Raw genomic sequence first — 18,604 nt, forward strand, 5'->3', positions numbered from 1 at the left:
TTTTCTTTTCCTCCTCCTCCTCCTCTTCTTCTTCTATTGTGTTGTCCTGGCTGATCTGGAACTTACTCTGTAGACCCGTCTGACCTTGAACTCAAGATGCACCTGCCTCTGACTCCTGAATGCTGGGACTGAAGGTGTGCACGTCCACCACTGGGCCATACTTGTATTTCTAATTCTGCTAGATATGTGGTCTGGTTCAGTACTAGCATGGTGTTATTTCTGATTTTCAAAGTTGCTATCCTAAGATCTAAGGCACACAACTCAGGGAATGAAGTGTTCTCTTCTCAGATCACACCAGTTATCTGAACCCTGAGACCCAGCTAGGGGCGGAGTCTGGGGCAGAAGACCTAGCCTCAGCTTCCTCTCATCCACAGAAGTGCGAGAAAGCATTATAGGCTTCTTCACATCACCTCTATGACCTTACAAGTCACTTTCATTCTTTAGTCCATTTTGAAGTATTTTAAGTAAGCTTTATGGTGAACATTCTAAGTGCTGTGATGAACTCTCTTATTTACCAGGAACTGGTGCTTCACACAACTCCTGATACACATGAATGAATATCAATTTGGGTATGCGGGCTGGAGAGATGTTTCAGAGGTTAAGAGCACTGGCTGTTCTTCCAAAGGTCTTGAGTTCAATTCCCAGAAACCGTATGGTGGCTCACAACCATCTATAATAAGATCTGGTGCTCTCCTCTGGCCTGCTGGCACACATGTTCGCAGAATACTGTATAAATAATAAATAAATCTTTAAAAAAAATGAATTTGGGTTTGCCAATGCAAAGAATCCAAAAACAAGATAAAACTTCAGACAAGGTACAACTAATAGATGGGAACATTATAATTTGGAAGTATTTGTTCAAATTTCTGAATGCTGAGAAGCCCCCATTTCCCCCCTGGCTTTAAGTAGATTGTTAGCATCAAGAGAAAGCACTCACCTGCAAAGCTCAACATAAACAATCTCCATCCATCCATCCAAGCATCCACATCAAGCTATTTAGTGTAGAAGGTGCAGCAGTGAGAGATCAGGAAAAGAGTACAATGAGCAACTGTGGCACAAGTGAAACCCAAGAGTCAACCACCAGCAGCATGAGCTGGGCATCCCTGTGACACAGGCTTTAAGGTCCACTGATCCTTCTGAAATATTTCAAAATGGGATTATAAATGCAATTATTCAGTATGAATGAAAATTTTATACTGTGAGTGTTAAGAAATGAGCAAGATCAGACAATTTTTCTAACTTCCATTATTTAAAAATTTAGAAACAGCCATTAAAACAGTAAATCAAAATTACAATCAAAATTAGTCCTTTCTCATTACAATGCAGCAACCAAAAGACAGGCAAATAAAGAATACTGGTGAAGACAAAGACTGGTTGGTGCCCTCACACACACAGAGAATGATGCTGCTACCTGGAAAGCTCCAGTTAGGTATAAACCAACGTTTCTATTTCCAGGTGCATGCCCAAGTGAGTTGAACACAGGCTCACACCAAGCAACGTATGCTCAAGACCATCCACAGCAGCATTATTCAAGAATCAAAAGTAAAAAAGAAAAAATCAATAGCTGGTGTGGTGGCATTAAACTGTGCACTCCCAGCACTTGGGGGTGGAGGGTGGATGCAGGAAGTTCAGGAGTTCAAGGAGATTCTCCCACATACAGCAAGTTTGAGACTCACATGGACTAGATCCTGTCTCAAAAAAGAACTGATGACAGGACTTCCTTCACAAATAATAAAGTTTTAAAAAATTATTGTGATGATAAAATAACCTGAAAATACTAAAATGATTAATTCATACAATTTAAGAAGATGAATTACGTTACATTAGCATTAGCTCAACAAAATAAGTATTTAAAAAGTCATTCAAATTGGTTTGAATGGCTGTGAGTGGAGCCCTGCTCGGGATGCGAGGGACGCTCCGAGAGATTATGGCGAGAGGTTTCCAAGATGGTGTCGACCAGTATGCACCATAGCTGATCTACTCCGAGGAGACCAGGGACATGAATGGAACCACAGACTGCTGGATATTGAGAACTGTAGGTGAGTGGGGCCCCAAACTCAACAGACTACCAGTGGGTCTAACCCCGGGACAAGCAACAGCACGGAGGTGCTAAATGCACTCCCCAAACTCTGAAATGGAATCCAAAACTAAGCTGCAGCGGGCACATAAAACACAAACTCGCCATTTGGGGAAGGGATTTTCCCCAGTGAATAGTGTGAAACTACGATTGAACCTCTCCATTCACACCACGCCAAACTGCGGAGGTCACCTGCCTAGCCCGAGTGGAAATACAGGTGGCGGGACTCACCAAGACCAGCTAGAACTGGCGTGTAGCTTGCGGACTGCATCCTCGGCCCAATCTGAAGCCAGACACAAAGGATTGACCATGCAAACAGGGGCAGTTAGAAACCAGCATGGACTGCTCCCACAGCCAATTGGGACCGCCCACATTATCGGGAGACGTGGGTCTTGCTTGTGGTGTCTAACTGCTGACCTAAAGCGATCTGGGAGCATCTTGGCTTTCACTGGTGGAAAGAGTAGATACAGGGGATTCCTGCCAGTGGTCTGAATTTCCATTGTCCCCAGCCACCCTCCCGGGCAGCTAGAACTGACCCGGCACTCCCCAAACAATAGAACCTAGCTGGGTCCATTCTTGCAGGTGCGACAGGACCTCTCACGATATAGGGAGCCATGGGTCATGCTTGCAGGGTCTAACTGCTGACCTAAAGTGATCTGGGAGAATCCTGGCTTTCACTAACCGAAAGAAAAGATACAGGGGATTCCTGCCAGTGGTCTGAATTGCCATTGTCGCCAGCCATCTGCCCGGGATGCTGGCACTGACCTGGCATTCCTCAAACAACAGAACCTAGGTGGGTCCATTTTTGTGGGAGCAACAGGGCCTCCCATGATACAGGGAGCTGTCGGTCATGCTTGCAGGGTCTAACTGCTGATCTAAAGCAATCTGGGAGTGTCCTGGCTTAAAGAGGCATGGAAATTGCTGCCTCCATGGATACTGCCAGTGGCCTGAAACCATAATATCTCAGGCCCACTAGGCACTGATCCTGTAATCTGCAACAGGCAGATCCTCCCTGGGTCAGCTCCTGCAGACCCAGGAAGAACTCCCAAATTCATGGGAGAGGCTGGACGCTCCTACAGAGTATAGAGGCAGAGCTAAAAGACAGGTGCAGCCCAGAAGATCTGATCGACCTGGGGTCTTGGCTACAAAGCAACAGGAAGGACAGGCAGCTGGGATCAACCTACACAACCAGGGGGCTTGTGTGCTGACTTTATCTAGATCTCAAAACTGCTGTTCTGAATTATAGTAGTACGGTGAAAAGGCCCAAACAGAAACCTACTTTGCATGACTCAGCCTGGAGCCTAAGGTATTGAGAAAAATCTCCAGGAGTAGAATCTGAATCACCTGCCTGGTCCAGGGAAATACTCCCTGATCCCCTCAGGCAAGGGCACCCTACCTATAATCAGGCATCAACTATCCACTCTCAAACAGGGAAGGTCACTACAAACCACTTCCCAGCACCAGAGTCATCAAAATGACAAGAGGACAGCGAAAGAATGCTAACAAAAACCAAAACAGGTTGGCATCTCCAGATCCCAGCAATCCCAATGAAAACAAGCTGGAGAACCCAACGGCAATTGATATACAAGAAAATGAACTCAAGTCCTTAGTAAGTAAGATGATAAGGGAAGAAACAAATATAATCTATAAACAAATGCAGAAGGTAGGCAAATAAGAGGACTGAGGATTTAAAAGAGTCATATAAAGAGGCATTTGAAGAATTTCAGAAAAATACAAATAACCAGATGAAGGAAATTATTAAAACAGTTCAAGACCTGAAGATCAAAATGGAAACTATCATAAAGGAACACACGGAAGAAAAACGTGATTGAGAAGCATCAGAAAAGAAAGCAAGCATCTCAGAGGTCGCCTTAACTAACAGATTGCAAGAAATGGAAGAACGCATATTGGGACTTGAAGATACAACCGCAGAACTGGAAACATCCATTAAGGGAAATTCTAAATCTGAAAAGTGCCTGACATAGAGCATTCAAGAAATCAAAGACACAATGAAAGGCAAAACTTAAGAGTAATAGGGATAGAGGAAAGAGAAGGAAACTGACTCCACAGCCCAGAAAATATCTTTAATAGAATCATAGAAGAAAATTTCCCCAATTTGAAGAAGGAGATGCATATGAGCATACAAGAGGCATACAGAACACCAAATACAGTAGACCTGAAAAGAAAATCTTCCCACCACATAATAATAATACAAAATACACAGAAGAAAGAAAAAAATATTAAAAGCGGCAAGAGAAAAAGGCCGAGTAACATATGAAGGCAAACCTACCAGAATTACTCCAGACTTCTCAGCAGAGACCATGAAAGCCAGAAGGGCCTGGACAGAGGTTATGCAAACCCTAAGAGAACAGAGATACCAGGCAAGATTACTATACCCAGTAAAATTATCAATAACCATTGACGGAGAAAACAAGATATTCCATGACAAAAACAAATTCAAACAGTACTTAGCCACAAAGTGGGCTTTACAGTAGTTACTAGAAGGAAAACTCCACCCCAATGGGTCCAACTACAACCAAAACTACATAGGAAATAGGTAACTATACCATCGCAAAATCACAACTTCAAAAAATTTTCGACTATTACAAATACCAAAAATGAAGGGACTTAGCAATCACTGGTCATTAATATCTCTCAACATCAATGGTCTCAATTCTCCAATAAAAAGACATAGACTAACTGAGTGGATGCATAAACATGACCAACATTCTTCTGCCTTCAAGAAACACATCTCAACCACAAGGACAGACATTGCCTCAGAATAAAAGGCTGGGGTAAAATATTCCAAGCAAATAGTCACAAGAAACAAGCTGGGGTAACCATTCTAATATCTAATAAAATAGACTTTCAATGAAAATTAATAAAAAGGGATAAGGATGGACACTTCGTATTTGTCAAAGGTAAAGTCACTCAAGACAACATTATGATTTTGAACATCTATGCTCCTAATACAAGGGCTCCCACATTTGTAAAAGAGTTATTAACAAAGCTTGAACCACTCTTTGATACCCACACATTAATAGTGGGATATTTTAATACGCCACTTTCACTCAAGGATAGGTCTTTGAATCAAAAACTAAGCCGGGAAATAACTTCATTTATCAATGTCATGAATCATATGGATCTAAGAGATATCTACAGAACTTTCCACCGAAACACAAAGGATTATACCTTTTTCTCAGCACCCAATGGAATGTTCTCTAAAATTGATCACATGGTTGGGCATGAAGCAAACCTCAACAGATAAAAAAAGATTGAAATAATACCTTGTATCTTATCAGATCACCATGGTCTAAGGCTGGACTTCAACAACAACAGAAATAACAAAAAGCATACTAACACGTGGAAACTAAATAACTTTCTACTTAATGACACATGGGTCATGCAAGAAATAAGGGAAGAAATAAAAGACTTCCTGAAATTCAATGAAAATGATGGAACAACATACCCAAATTTGTGGGACACATTGAAAGCAGTGCTAAGAGGAAATTTCATAGCACTTAGTGCCTTTAAAAGGAAATGGAAATATCCCACATAAACAATGTAACAACACATCTGAAAGCTTTAGAAAAAAAGAAGCAGAAACACTCAAGAGGAGTAGATGTCTAGAAATAACCAAATTCAGGGCTGAAATCAATAAATTAGAAACAAAGAGAACAATCCAAAGAATCAACAAAACTAAGAGTTGGTTCTTTGAGAAAATTAATAAGATAGACAAACCGTTAGCCGATCTACCTAAAAGACAGAGAAACACTATCCAAATAAATAAAATCAGAAATGAAAAGGGAGACATAACAACAGACACCAAAGAAATACAAAGAATCGTTAGATCCTACTTTGAAGGCATTTATGCCACAAAATTAGAAAATCTAAGGGAATTGGACAAATTTCTCGACCGATTCCATTTGCCAAAATTGAACCAAGACCAGCTAAACAAATTAATTAGCCCTATTTCGCTTATAGAAATAGAAGCAACCACTGATAGTCGCCCAACCAAAAAAAGCCCAGGGCCAGATGGTTTCAGGGCAGAATTCTTCCAGTCCTTCCAAGAGGAGCTAATACTGATACTATTCAAGCTATTCCGAAAGGTAGAAATGGATGGAATATTACCAAATTCCTTCTATGAGGCCATAGTCACATTGATACCTAAACCCCACAAAGACCCAACAAAAAAAGAGAATTTCAGACCAATTTCTATTATGAACATTGATGCAAAAATACTCAACAAAATACTCGCAAAGCGAATACAACAGCATATCAAAGACAATCATTCACCATGACCAGGTAGGATTCATTCCAGGCATGCAAGGATGGTTTATCATATGGAAATCCATCAATGTAATCCACCATATAAACAAACTGAAAGAGAAAAACCACATGATCATTTCTTTAGATGCAGAAAAAGCATTTGACAAAATCTAACACCCATTTATTTTTAAAATTCTGGAGAGATCGGTAATACAATGCACGTATGTAAACATAATAAAGGCTACATACAGCAAACCAATAGCCAACATTAAATTAAATTGACAGATACTCAAGGAAATCCCTCTGAAATCGGAAACCAGACCAGGCTGCCCAGTTTCCCAATATCTCTTCAACATAGTTCTTGAAATTCTAGCCAGAGCAATAAGACAACAAAAGGAGATCAAGGGGATTCAAATGGAAAAGGAGGAAGTCAAATTATCCCTATTTGCAGATGATATGATAATGTATGTAAGTGACCCCTAAAATTCCACCAGAGAACTCCTACAGATGATAAACACCCTCAGCAAATTGGCAGGATACAAAATCAGCTCAAAAAAGTCAATAGCTTTCCTATATACAAATGACAAACAGGCAGAGTAAGAAATTAGGAAAATTACTCCCTTCATGATAGCCACAAGCAATATAAAATATCCAGGAATAACCCTAACCAAGCAAGTGAAGGACCTATTTGAAAAAAAAAACTTTAAATCTCTGAAGAAAGAGTTTGAAAATGACATCAGAAGATGGTGGGATATACCTTGTTCGTGGATTGGGAGAATTAACATAGTAAAAATGGCCATCTTACCAAAAGCTATTTACAGATTCAATGCAATCCCTATCAGCATACCTACAAAATATTTTGAATATATTGAAAGAAAAATTCTTAACTTTATATGGAGAAACAAAAAGTCCAGAATAGCAAAACAATCCTAAACAATAAAAGATCCTCTGGAGGAATCTCCATACCTGATCTCAAGCTGTACTATAGAGCAACAGTAATTAAAACAGCATGGTACTGGCACAGCAATAGGCTACAGGATCAACGGAATCGAACTGAAGGCCCAAAGATGGATCCATACACATTTGGTCACTTGATTTTTGACAAAGAAGCCAAATTCTTTCAATGAAAAAACGGCAGCATCTTCAACAAATGGTGCTGGTTTAACTGGATGTCTACATGTAGAAAAATGCAATAGACCCCTATTTGTCACCATGCACAAAACTCAAGTCCAAGTGGATTAAAGACCTCGACCTAAAATCGGAGACATTAATCCAGTTAGAGGAAAAAGTGGGAAAGAGTCTGGAACACATAGGCACAGGAGACAACATCGTGAACAGAACACCAACAGCCCAGGCCTTAAAGTCAACAATTAATAAATGGGACCTCATGAGGCTGAAAAGCTATAAGGCAGGTGACACTGTCAGAGAACAAAGTGACAGCCTACAGACTGGGAAAAGATCTTCACAAACCCTTCATCTGACAAAGGTCTAATATCCAAAATATATAAAGAACTCAAGAAATTAAACACCACCAAACCAAATAACCCAATAGAGAAATGGGGCTCAGAACTAAACAGAGAATTCCCAACAGAGGAATATCAAATGGTTGAGAAACACTTAAAGAAATGTTTGACCTCCCTAGTCATCAGAAAATGCAAATCAAAATGACACTGAGATTCCATCTTACACCCATCAGAATGGCTAAGATCAGTAACTCAACTGACACCACATGTTGGAAAGGATGTGGAGAGAGGAGAACACTCCTTCATTGCTGGTGGGAATGCAAACTAGTACAACCACTTTGGAAATCTATCTGGCACTTTCTCAGAAAAATGGAAATAGGGCTTCCTCAAGACCCAGCTATTCCACTCTTTGGAATATACCCAGAAGATGCACTACCACACAACATTGAAATATGCTCAACCATGTACATAGCTGCCTTATTCATAATAGCCATAATACCAATGAGTCTGGCTCCTCACAGACAGAAAGCCCATTATCAAAACACAGTGGTTTCTTCTCTGAGGTTTCTCAGGACCACAAGACAATGGCCCAAGTTCTATTCAGCAGGAATTTGAGATTGAATGTAGCTTTGACTTTCTGGAGAAAGAGAAATATAAGTGAACTTGTTGCTTATTTAGAAAGGATAGAAAACCTAGGGGTGTGGTAGATTGCCTTCCTGTTCTAACCAATAGCTTACAGGAAGAAAAGCAATGTATCGCACTTGGCTGCTGTTTAGACTTACTTCCTCTAGTAAGGTCTTCAAAGCAAATTTGAAGAATATGTGATCATTGGCTTAAACTGGCTTCAAGCAGTAATAAAAAGGTGGTGGTCGGAACTCTCATCTAAATCAAAAATTATAAGTGATGGAACTATTAAGATTTTAAAGCAACAGTTGAATAATTATGGGAACAGGAAAACCATCTTACTTTGGTTCCAGGATATACTGGAAATATAGCTAAGGACATAGATGCTTATTTATTACAGCTGCATTGAGAGATTTCATCTTCTAAAGAGTGTTTGGTTATTCAGACAGCGCTGGATTATATGATTTCCAAAAGTAGGTCTCTCCTGAGAACTGCGAACTGTGGAAGAAATAAAACTTATTTTTGTCTTTTAAAAAGCCACATAATAAAACCACTAATGAAATACTAACAATCTACTTCACATTGAAGTGGAAATATCCAGAAGGAGTAGCTTCAACTTCAATGAGGTGAAAATGCACTATGGAGACTGTTTGCTTTGTTGCATGCAGATTTTATATGGCCATTTGGTAACATTGTTGTGAACTGCTGGGTCCTAACTCAGTCCTACATAAGAATATCATTTATAGTATGCAAAAAGGACTTATTACCAGGAACTGTAAAGACCAATCATTGATTTTTATTTTTATGAAGAAATACTTAAATGTGTGCAGCTGTTTTCTTCTGTTGAAAAGACTTCAAAAGTTTAAAACATCATAGTAAGTAATATTAAATTTTTGTCCACACTGATATCATGTACAAATGTCTTAATTATTGATAAGCCAATGTGTTATAATAACAAATATCTCTTTAAAAAAATTAAAGAAACCATGCTTCTGGCATAATAAAATCATGGAATTAAATCAAGAATTTACATTCATGTAGAATGTTGTTGAAATATAGTCTATATCATTTTTTAAACTTGATAAATTTTTAGTATCTCTGATTTTTTCCCATAATCTTCATATTATATTTGTATGTGTCATTCTTATATAAAGAAAAAAGGTAAATATGTATTTGTATGGGAAATGTTCATGGAGTTGTCTAGTTTATATTCACTTGTTATTGTATATAAGTTCTAATTTTTTTTTATTTCTGTAACATTTAAACTTCATTTGAGTAAATTTACTAAATATTTCTATTTTTTGCTTCATTAATTCTAATTTTATATGAAATCTAATTTTTGTCACTAAATGTGTTCAGAAAAGTTATATACAATGTTTCAGAATGGCTTACAGTTAACACTGACATTGTACTTTAAACCCAGCACAAGGCATCACTACCTGCTCTAATGGTTAGTATGAAATCTCAGCAAACTATATGCGAGTGGTTTTCATTTTTGTTTTTTAATATAACCATTTGAAGTATCAGTGTACCCAATTCTGGAATGTCTTAACAGTTTGGATTGTACCTGTCTTAGATGGAATTGCAATTGAATACCACTCCTGCTGACTCACCCCATGGCTTTTCTTTGATAAGGCTTGCCAGCTTCCAGAACAGATAAATGGATTTTTCTCTTCATATCCCAGTGTACATCTTTAACACAGTGACTACTGAGGAGCGTCCCCAGCATCTTTTCTTGCTATGAAAATGTTTAAAGTGTTACTTCACTGTTTTGTATAGCTATTATTCCAGATAGCTATGTACTCCGCGAAATGGATGTTGGTTGTAGTAATTGATTATTATATCTTCAGATTAGAGTCATTCCAGGTGACACAATTTTGTGATTGGCAGGTGAGGTATCTAAGATGTCATTTTTCAGGATATGGGAATTTCATAAACCTCCATCATCCTTGAGAGCTTAAGATGGGAAATATAGCCTTTCTTTCATCTTAGTTTTCAACGTCTTTTTTGTTGTTGATGTTTTATTTTTTGTTTTTTTGAGACAGGGTTTCTCTGTGTAGCCTTGGCTGTCCTGGACTCACTTGTAGAGCAGGCTGGCCTCAACCTCACAGAGATCCCCCTGCCTCTGCCTCCTGAGTGCTAGTTTTCATTGTCTTATTGAACCATTTAAACAGGCTAACATGGTTTGGTTGGAGTGTGATGCTAATGAGACTAAGGATTTGAGTCTGATTATTTTAACTTCATTACCTTTTCACATGTACAAAGTAACTCTATGGCTTCTGAAGGCATCTTCCTTTTTGGTATCCACCTAATAAATTCAACTTGTGATCACAAAGGAAAAAAAATCATGCAACTTACTCTAACACAAGGGATAAACAAACAAACAAAAAAGAGGCAGGGAAGATAAACCATGTTAATTATGGATACCATAATAATTTCTGGCCTGGGCTTGGTGAAGTAGCTACTTCACAAAGAAGTGACACTGCAGTGTGGCAGGAACTGAGTAGTTAGAGTAGAGACTATTATAGATTGATGTAAGGAGATAGTAATTACTTGAACACTCTCAATATTGTTAAGTTTAGAGATTGTTTATTTTCTTCTAAATTAACAAAATAACTTTTAATTAAAAAATTATCCTTAACAAAACCAAAACTATGTATCTGGCAACTGAAAAAAGAAAAGAAAAAATCTGGTATTAGACACATGGGTGTGAAACCTTAATTTTCTACTTCTAAGCTAGGTAACTTCGAGTGACTGATTATTCAGCTATTCTAAAGCTAGCCTGTCCTCATTTTTAAGAAAGACAATGCTCATCAGGATTCTGGAAGGCTAGAAAAAGCACACAGACTTCAAGTATTCAGAGTAAGTGACTATTGCTCAGCATGTTTGGCCTGCCTCCCAAAAGTCTGGGTACTATACAATGTTGGGTGCTAGCATGGCTTTCTCAGACCAGAGGCCACACAGAATGGCCTCAGCATCTCTGTACACATAGGTACTCATATAAAAGGTTAATATTAGACACAAGATACTGTACTAAGGGTTTCACTAGGGTCTTAAATCCAATATCCCATGACAAACAAAAGCAAAATCACTGCTGGACAGTTCAACACACTTCGAAATGGGGCACCAGGGTGGGACAGCAGACTTCCCTCCATTTCCCCCACAAGGCTGCAGCCCCACAATGCAGCCAAACTCCGCCTATCTAGTAGAAAAAACAAATTTAACTGCTCAGGTCCTCCCTCCAAAGATATGCAAGTAAATTGTGACACAGAAATCCCCCTGCTCAAACTGCAGATGCTGTAGGTCTACAGTCATTTGTTATTATTACTTAGAAATGACAAAGTGAACTCAAACCAATCCAAGGATTTCTTAGTAAATAAAGCAAGTAAAAAAAATCAACACTTTTCCTCAGGGAAACTGAACAATAAATTATTTTCTTTACTTTTTACAGCAGAGCAGTTACCTGTACCAGATGCAGACTATTAACTGACTTGGTAATTATAACAGGGAAGAAAACCATAAACATCTCTTTACACTCGACAGTGTTTGGTTATATTTTGAAAAGGGCTACACTGCTTGTAAGTACTAATAAAACATGTACCTCACACCAAAAAGCTATGATTAGTCAACAAAAATAAACACATTTAGCTTTTAGAAAGGAAATGAAAATAAAGGATCCTTCAGAAAAACACTCACAATACTACTGTCTGAAAACACCTAGCTTGTGTGTATAACCTGAAACAAAGATTTTTAACTTATTCCTCAATTTAGGGACTACTAAGCTAAAATACAGATGCACGCATATCACATAACACATTCAACCAGCTCCAGGAGGGAAGAAGAAAAAAACATACAAAAAAAAAAAAAAAAAAGCCTCATCTATAGACTTTTTGTGGTATAAAGAATTCCTATGTCTCCAAGGATGGCTGAAACTAAAATCCTGGTTTCCTGATTCTGAACACATTTTTTTTTTTTCTTTCTAAATCTTGGAAATAAAGTAAAAGAACAGCTGGAAATAAAATTAGATCACAACAGCTAACAATCCCAAGTTTCTTAGCTGTTCCAATTTCCTATGAAGACTCTTATGCCTAGTACAGGCAGCTGTAGTTAGTACAACTAACTGCTGTTGTAAGTAGCATGGCATCATGAACACATCTTTCATCATTATAAGCGTTCAGATTGTGAAAACATTATGTAGAGATTTAGACACTAGAAGAAAATATAAAATCACAGATAAAATACTTTCTAAAAAGCATTAACTCATTCTCACATTGAATCACCTCTCTCTCCCTTTGTCTGTAAAGTACTTACACTCTCTTTCATGTGGACAAAAGGTCTATGCTCACATAAATACAAGAGATTTATGATTAGCAGGCTTGCCATAAGGTCTCAGGATGTTGGATTTTAAAGTTTTAAGTACTTAGTATTCTCACGGGCAGTTTTACAATTTATTTTTTATTATATTTATGAGTAAACATCCATATGTCTGTCACATACATGCAGACGCCTGAGGTAGTCAGAAGAGGGACTTGGAACCCCTGAATTGGAGTTACAGGTAGCTGTGATCTGCTCAAGTTGGATGTTAGGATCCCAATTTACGGTAGGTCCTCTGGAAGAGCAAGGTATTCTTAACTGCTAAATCATCTCTGCAAATGCCAAAAGTTTGCTCACCCATCTAACAGCTATAGTGCACAATTAGGTGATGGCTAGCTTTTAGGTTTTTTTTTTTTTTGTTTGTTCTTTTGTTTTTTTTTTTTTCCCTTTTTTTTGGTTTTGTTTTGTTTTTTGGTGCTTTGAGACAGGGTTTCTCTATGTGGCCTTGGCTGTCCTGTACTCGCTTTGTAGACCATGTTGGCCTCATACTCACAGCTATCCACCTGCCTCTGCCTCCTTACTTCTGGGATTAAATGTGTGGGCCACCACGCCCGGGCTCTCATTATATTGCATTGGCTAGGCTAGAATTTAAGAAGACAAATAGCAACAATAACAAAAAGTCCTGCCTGGCTCTGTCTCCCAAGTGCTGAGATTAAAGACAGGCTCTAACATGACAGGCCTAACATGACAGGCTCTAACATGACAGGCCTAACATGACAGGCTCTAACATGACAGGCTCTAACATGACAGGCCTAACATGACAGGCCTAACATGACAGGCTCTAACATGACAGGCCTAACATGACAGGCCTAACATGACAGGCTCTAACATGACAGGCCTAACATGACAGGCCTAACATGACAGGCCTAACATGACAGGCTCTAACATGACAGGCCTAACATGACAGGCTCTAACATGACAGGCTCTAACATGACAGGCCTAACATGACAGGCCTAACATGACAGGCCTAACATGACAGGCCTAACATGACAGGCTCTAACATGACAGGCCTAACATGACAGGCTCTAACATGACAGGCTCTAACATGACAGGCCTAACATGACAGGCTCTAACATGACAGGCCTAACATGACAGGCTCTAACATGACAGGCCTAACATGACAGGCCTAACATGACAGGCCTAACATGACAGGCCTAACATGACAGGCCTAACATGACAGGCCTAACATGACAGGCTCTAACATGACAAGCTCTAACATGACAGGCCTAACATGACAGGCCTAACATGACAGCTCTAACATGACAGGCCTAACATGACAGGCTCTAACATGACAGGCTCTAACATGACAGGCTCTAACATGACAAGCTCTAACATGACAGGCCTAACATGACAGGCCTAACATGACAGGCTCTAACATGACAGGCCTAACATGACAGGCTCTAACATGACAGGCTCTAACATGACAGGCCTAACATGACAGGCCTAACATGACAGGCTCTAACATGACAGGCTCTAACATGACAGGCTCTAACATGACAGGCTCAACATGACAGGCCTAACATGACAGGCCTAACATGACAGGCCTAACATGACAGGCCTAACATGACAGGCCTAACATGACAGGCTCTAACATGACAGGCTCTAACATGACAAGCTCTAACATGACAGGCCTAACATGACAGGCTCTATCCTGACAGGCCTAACATGACAGGCTCTAACATGACAGGCCTAACATGACAGGCCCTAACATGACAGGCTCTAACATGACAGGCTCTAACATGACAGGCCTAACATGACAGGCCTAACATGACAGGCTCTAACATGACAGGCCTAACATGACAGGCTCTAACATGACAGGCTCTAACATGACAGGCCTAACATGACAGGCCTAACATGACAGGCTCTAACATGACAGGCCTAACATGACAGGCCTAACATGACAGGCCTAACATGACAGGCTCTAACATGACAGGCCTAACATGACAGGCCTAACATGACAGGCTCTAACATGACAGGCCTAACATGACAGGCCTAACATGACAGGCCTAACATGACAGGCCTAACATGACAGGCTCTAACATGACAAGCTCTAACATGACAGGCCTAACATGACAGGCTCTAACATGACAGGCTCTAACATGACAGGCCTAACATGACAGGCCTAACATGACAGGCTCTAACATGACAGGCCTAACATGACAGGCTCTAACATGACAGGCCTAACATGACAGGCCTAACATGACAGGCCTAACATGACAGGCTCTAACATGACAGGCCTAACATGACAGGCTCTAACATGACAGGCTCTAACATGACAGGCCTAACATGACAGGCTCTATCCTGACAGGCCTAACATGACAGGCCTAACATGACAGGCCTAACATGACAGGCTCTAACATGACAGGCCTAACATGACAGGCTCTAACATGACAGGCCTAACATGACAGGCTCTAACATGACAGGCTCTAACATGACAGGCCTAACATGACAGGCTCTAACATGACAGGCCTAACATGACAGGCCTAACATGACAGGCCTAACATGACAGGCTCTAACATGACAGGCTCTAACATGACAGGCTCTAACATGACAGGCCTAACATGACAGGCCTAACATGACAGGCTCTAACATGACAGGCTCTAACATGACAGGCTCTAACATGACAGGCCTAACATGACAGGCTCTAACATGACAGGCCTAACATGACAGGCCTAACATGACAGGCTCTAACATGACAGGCTCTAACATGACAGGCCTAACATGACAGGCTCTAACATGACAGGCCTAACATGACAGGCCTAACATGACAGGCTCTAACATGACAGGCCTAACATGACAGGCTCTAACATGACAGGCCTAACATGACAGGCTCTAACATGACAGGCCTAACATGACAGGCTCTAACATGACAGGCTCTAACATGACAGGCTCTAACATGACAGGCTCTAACATGACAGGCTCTAACATGACAGGCCTAACATGACAGGCCTAACATGACAGGCCTAACATGACAGGCTCTAACATGACAGGCCTAACATGACAGGCTCTAACATGACAGGCCTAACATGACAGGCCTAACATGACAGGCTCTAACATGACAGGCCTAACATGACAGGCTCTATCCTGACAGGCTCTAACATGACAGGCTCTAACATGACAGGCCTAACATGACAGGCCTAGGGACAATTTTGTCCTTGACTCCTGACTTTAGCAGGTCAGGAGACTTATTTGGTTTTTCACCCGGGGCTACTGCTACTGGCATGCAATGAGTAAAGAAACAAGGTGCTTACAAACATCCTCAGTGCACACACTAGCCCACCACAAAGAAATGTCAGGTCCTAAGTGTGAACACTACGGAGGACAAAGAATTCTACAGTAATTAGATGATATTTCAACATGTATAGAAACTGATCCTCCCTAGGGGCTGGAGAGATGAGCTGGTGGTTAAAAGCACTTGCTACTGTTCCTGAGAAGCCATGTTCAACTCCCAAAACCCACACAGAGGCAGGTTCATAACCTTAACTCCAATTCCAGGGGATCTGACCCTCTTTTCTGGCCTGCTTGGGGTATCAAGCTTGCAGGTAGTGCACAGATTTACATTCAGGCAAAATACTCATCACATAAACGTGAAGGGGGGTGGTGCTACAGAGGGAATCAAAGCTTAGAACTCAGACAAGTATTCTGACTTTAAACACAGTTTCCTATGAAGTCAGGGGAGGAGGATTTTGAAGAAGAAAACACCAACCCACTGAGTAACTTATGGTTTCTGTTAGTGTTCTCTATCTCTTCCTCCCACCTCTCTTTCCCCACCCCACTCTCTCTTCCCAGAAAACCCTTGCTTCTTAAACTCAATTCTTTTTCTATTATTATTATTATTATTATTATTATTATTATTATTATTATTATTATTATTATTATTATTATTAAAGACAACGTAGTCCCGGCTGGCCTAGAACTTACATGTAGACTAGGTTGGCTCATGAGATCTGCCTGGCATCTGTTTTTAAGAACAGGGTCTACAGGCTAACTTAGAACTCACCATGTAGCTGTGAATGACCTTAACTCCTGACCTTTCTGTCTCTATCTCACAGGTGCTGGGGTTACTGATGGGTGCCACCATTCCCCTCTTATGCATAGCTAGCAATGGAACTTAGAGCTTCTTGACTATTAGGCAAACACTTAAGGCAATAAGCCAAGCCAAGCCAAATTAGAGTATATTTGTACAAACACACCTGTATAAATGTAGGTTTGTTGTGAGCAGCTCTCAAGGTGGGTTCACCAACTTTAGAGCAAGGGGTCAATGAAATCACCATGCAGAGTGAGACAGAAAAGTGGAGGGTGGGGGCCATGTTGGCAGAGAGAGGAGAGAGAAAAAGGAGAGAGAGAAAGAGAGGGAGAGAGACAGAGACAGAGAGAGAGAGAGAGAGAGAGAGAGAGAGAGAAAGAGAGAGAGGGAGAGAGAGAGAGAGAGAGAGAGAGAGAGAGAGAGAGAGAGAGAGAGAGAGAGAGAGAGAGAGAGAGAGAGAGAGAGAGAGAGAGAGAGAGAGAGAGAGAGAGAGAACGTGCTCCAGCAAGAGCGCAAAATGTCTGAATTATATAGTGAAGAGCCTCTGGGGGAGTGGAAATCCTACCCCTGGGCTGGAAAAATTCAGGGGGAAGCACAGGGTATGCTAACCATGCCCTGTAACAGGTAGGACTGAGGGATGCTAGGGGAGCCTGGTGGCCAGTGTTCGCTTTGATATGCTAATGGCACTTTAGTTAGTCACTTGCCCAGGGTTTGATACCTAAAGCATTCAGCAGCTTTCATGTCTAATAAGGAAATTTAAGGACTTCTTCACCAGAATGTAACATTTCTTTCTAAAATGGAAAACAGCCTCAGTTTCAAACAATTCTATAGGGAACTGTATTTAAGGGCTTTGGCTTTCCTAAAGAGTGGCTGAACTTGGCTTTATTTTCCCAGATGTGATTATGTTATTCTTGAAAGTTTTGTCTTTGTTCTGGGGGATTGGCCACATATAATAGTTTTAGGATAGGCTAGCCATGCCAGAAAGACCATTCACACGCCTTAGGATAGGAGGTTTAGCCTATGCAGAATTAGTCAAATGAAGAGTAAGTTCAACCATAGGCATTCTGACAAGTAGACTCTGCTCCAGCATCTCTGTGCCTGGCTTTAATGTGGAACCCTGCCCTGGGCCAGCCACAACCATTGGCTGATTTTGCTCTAGTGTCTTCTTCACCTTTTTAAAGAACTGAATGAGTTCCTCTGCAAGAACAAGTGCTCTGAACTGCGGAGCTGCTGTCTTTCCAGGCCCCAGGCTCTACTTTAAACATTTATCCATAATTTTTTTTTTTTTTTTTTTGCTTTAGGAAAAAGAATTGTACCTTTGACTACTAAAAGTGCCAAAGAAGAATACAAATAAAAATAATTTTTTTGAGACAGGGCTCGTAGCCCTGAACCCTCCATCCTCTGTCTCTGGTTCTCAAGTGTTGAGATTACAGGCATGTGAGTCTTTAAGGACGCTGCACACCATCCGTGCTACTACTTCAGTTTTGCTTTGTGTCTCTTTGATTTCAGACAGGGCCTCACTACAGGCTCTGGATGGCCTGTAACTCACTGCGTAGATCAGACTAACAGAGAGCTACCTGTCTCTGCCTCCTGAGCACTGGGATTAAATATGGGCATCAGTATACTCAGCCCTTACTTTATAGTTTTTCTAAAATCGAATTTAATATAAAATTTCATTCAGTAAAAAAATTTGCTACTACAAAATTATGGAACCAAACTTCTTTTTAAAAGCTATTCTCACACTCTTATGAACTAAAATAAAGGGATTAA

The 18,604-nt window shown here is 40.4% G+C and overlaps 1 protein-coding gene and 1 pseudogene across 1 annotated transcript in view; one reads left to right on the forward strand and one right to left on the reverse strand.

Annotated features, from left to right (window-relative positions):
* Cenpp (centromere protein P) overlaps window positions 1-18,604 on the reverse strand; it is a 195,698-nt gene that overhangs the window by 125,013 nt on the left and 52,081 nt on the right. The gene's annotated exons all lie outside the window — the stretch shown is intronic.
* On the forward strand, window positions 1,904-9,272 carry LOC127186883 (KATNB1-like protein 1; annotated as a pseudogene).

This window comes from Acomys russatus, chromosome 3, assembly GCF_903995435.1.
Source record: "Acomys russatus chromosome 3, mAcoRus1.1, whole genome shotgun sequence".
NCBI classification, from domain to species: Eukaryota; Metazoa; Chordata; class Mammalia; order Rodentia; family Muridae; genus Acomys; species Acomys russatus.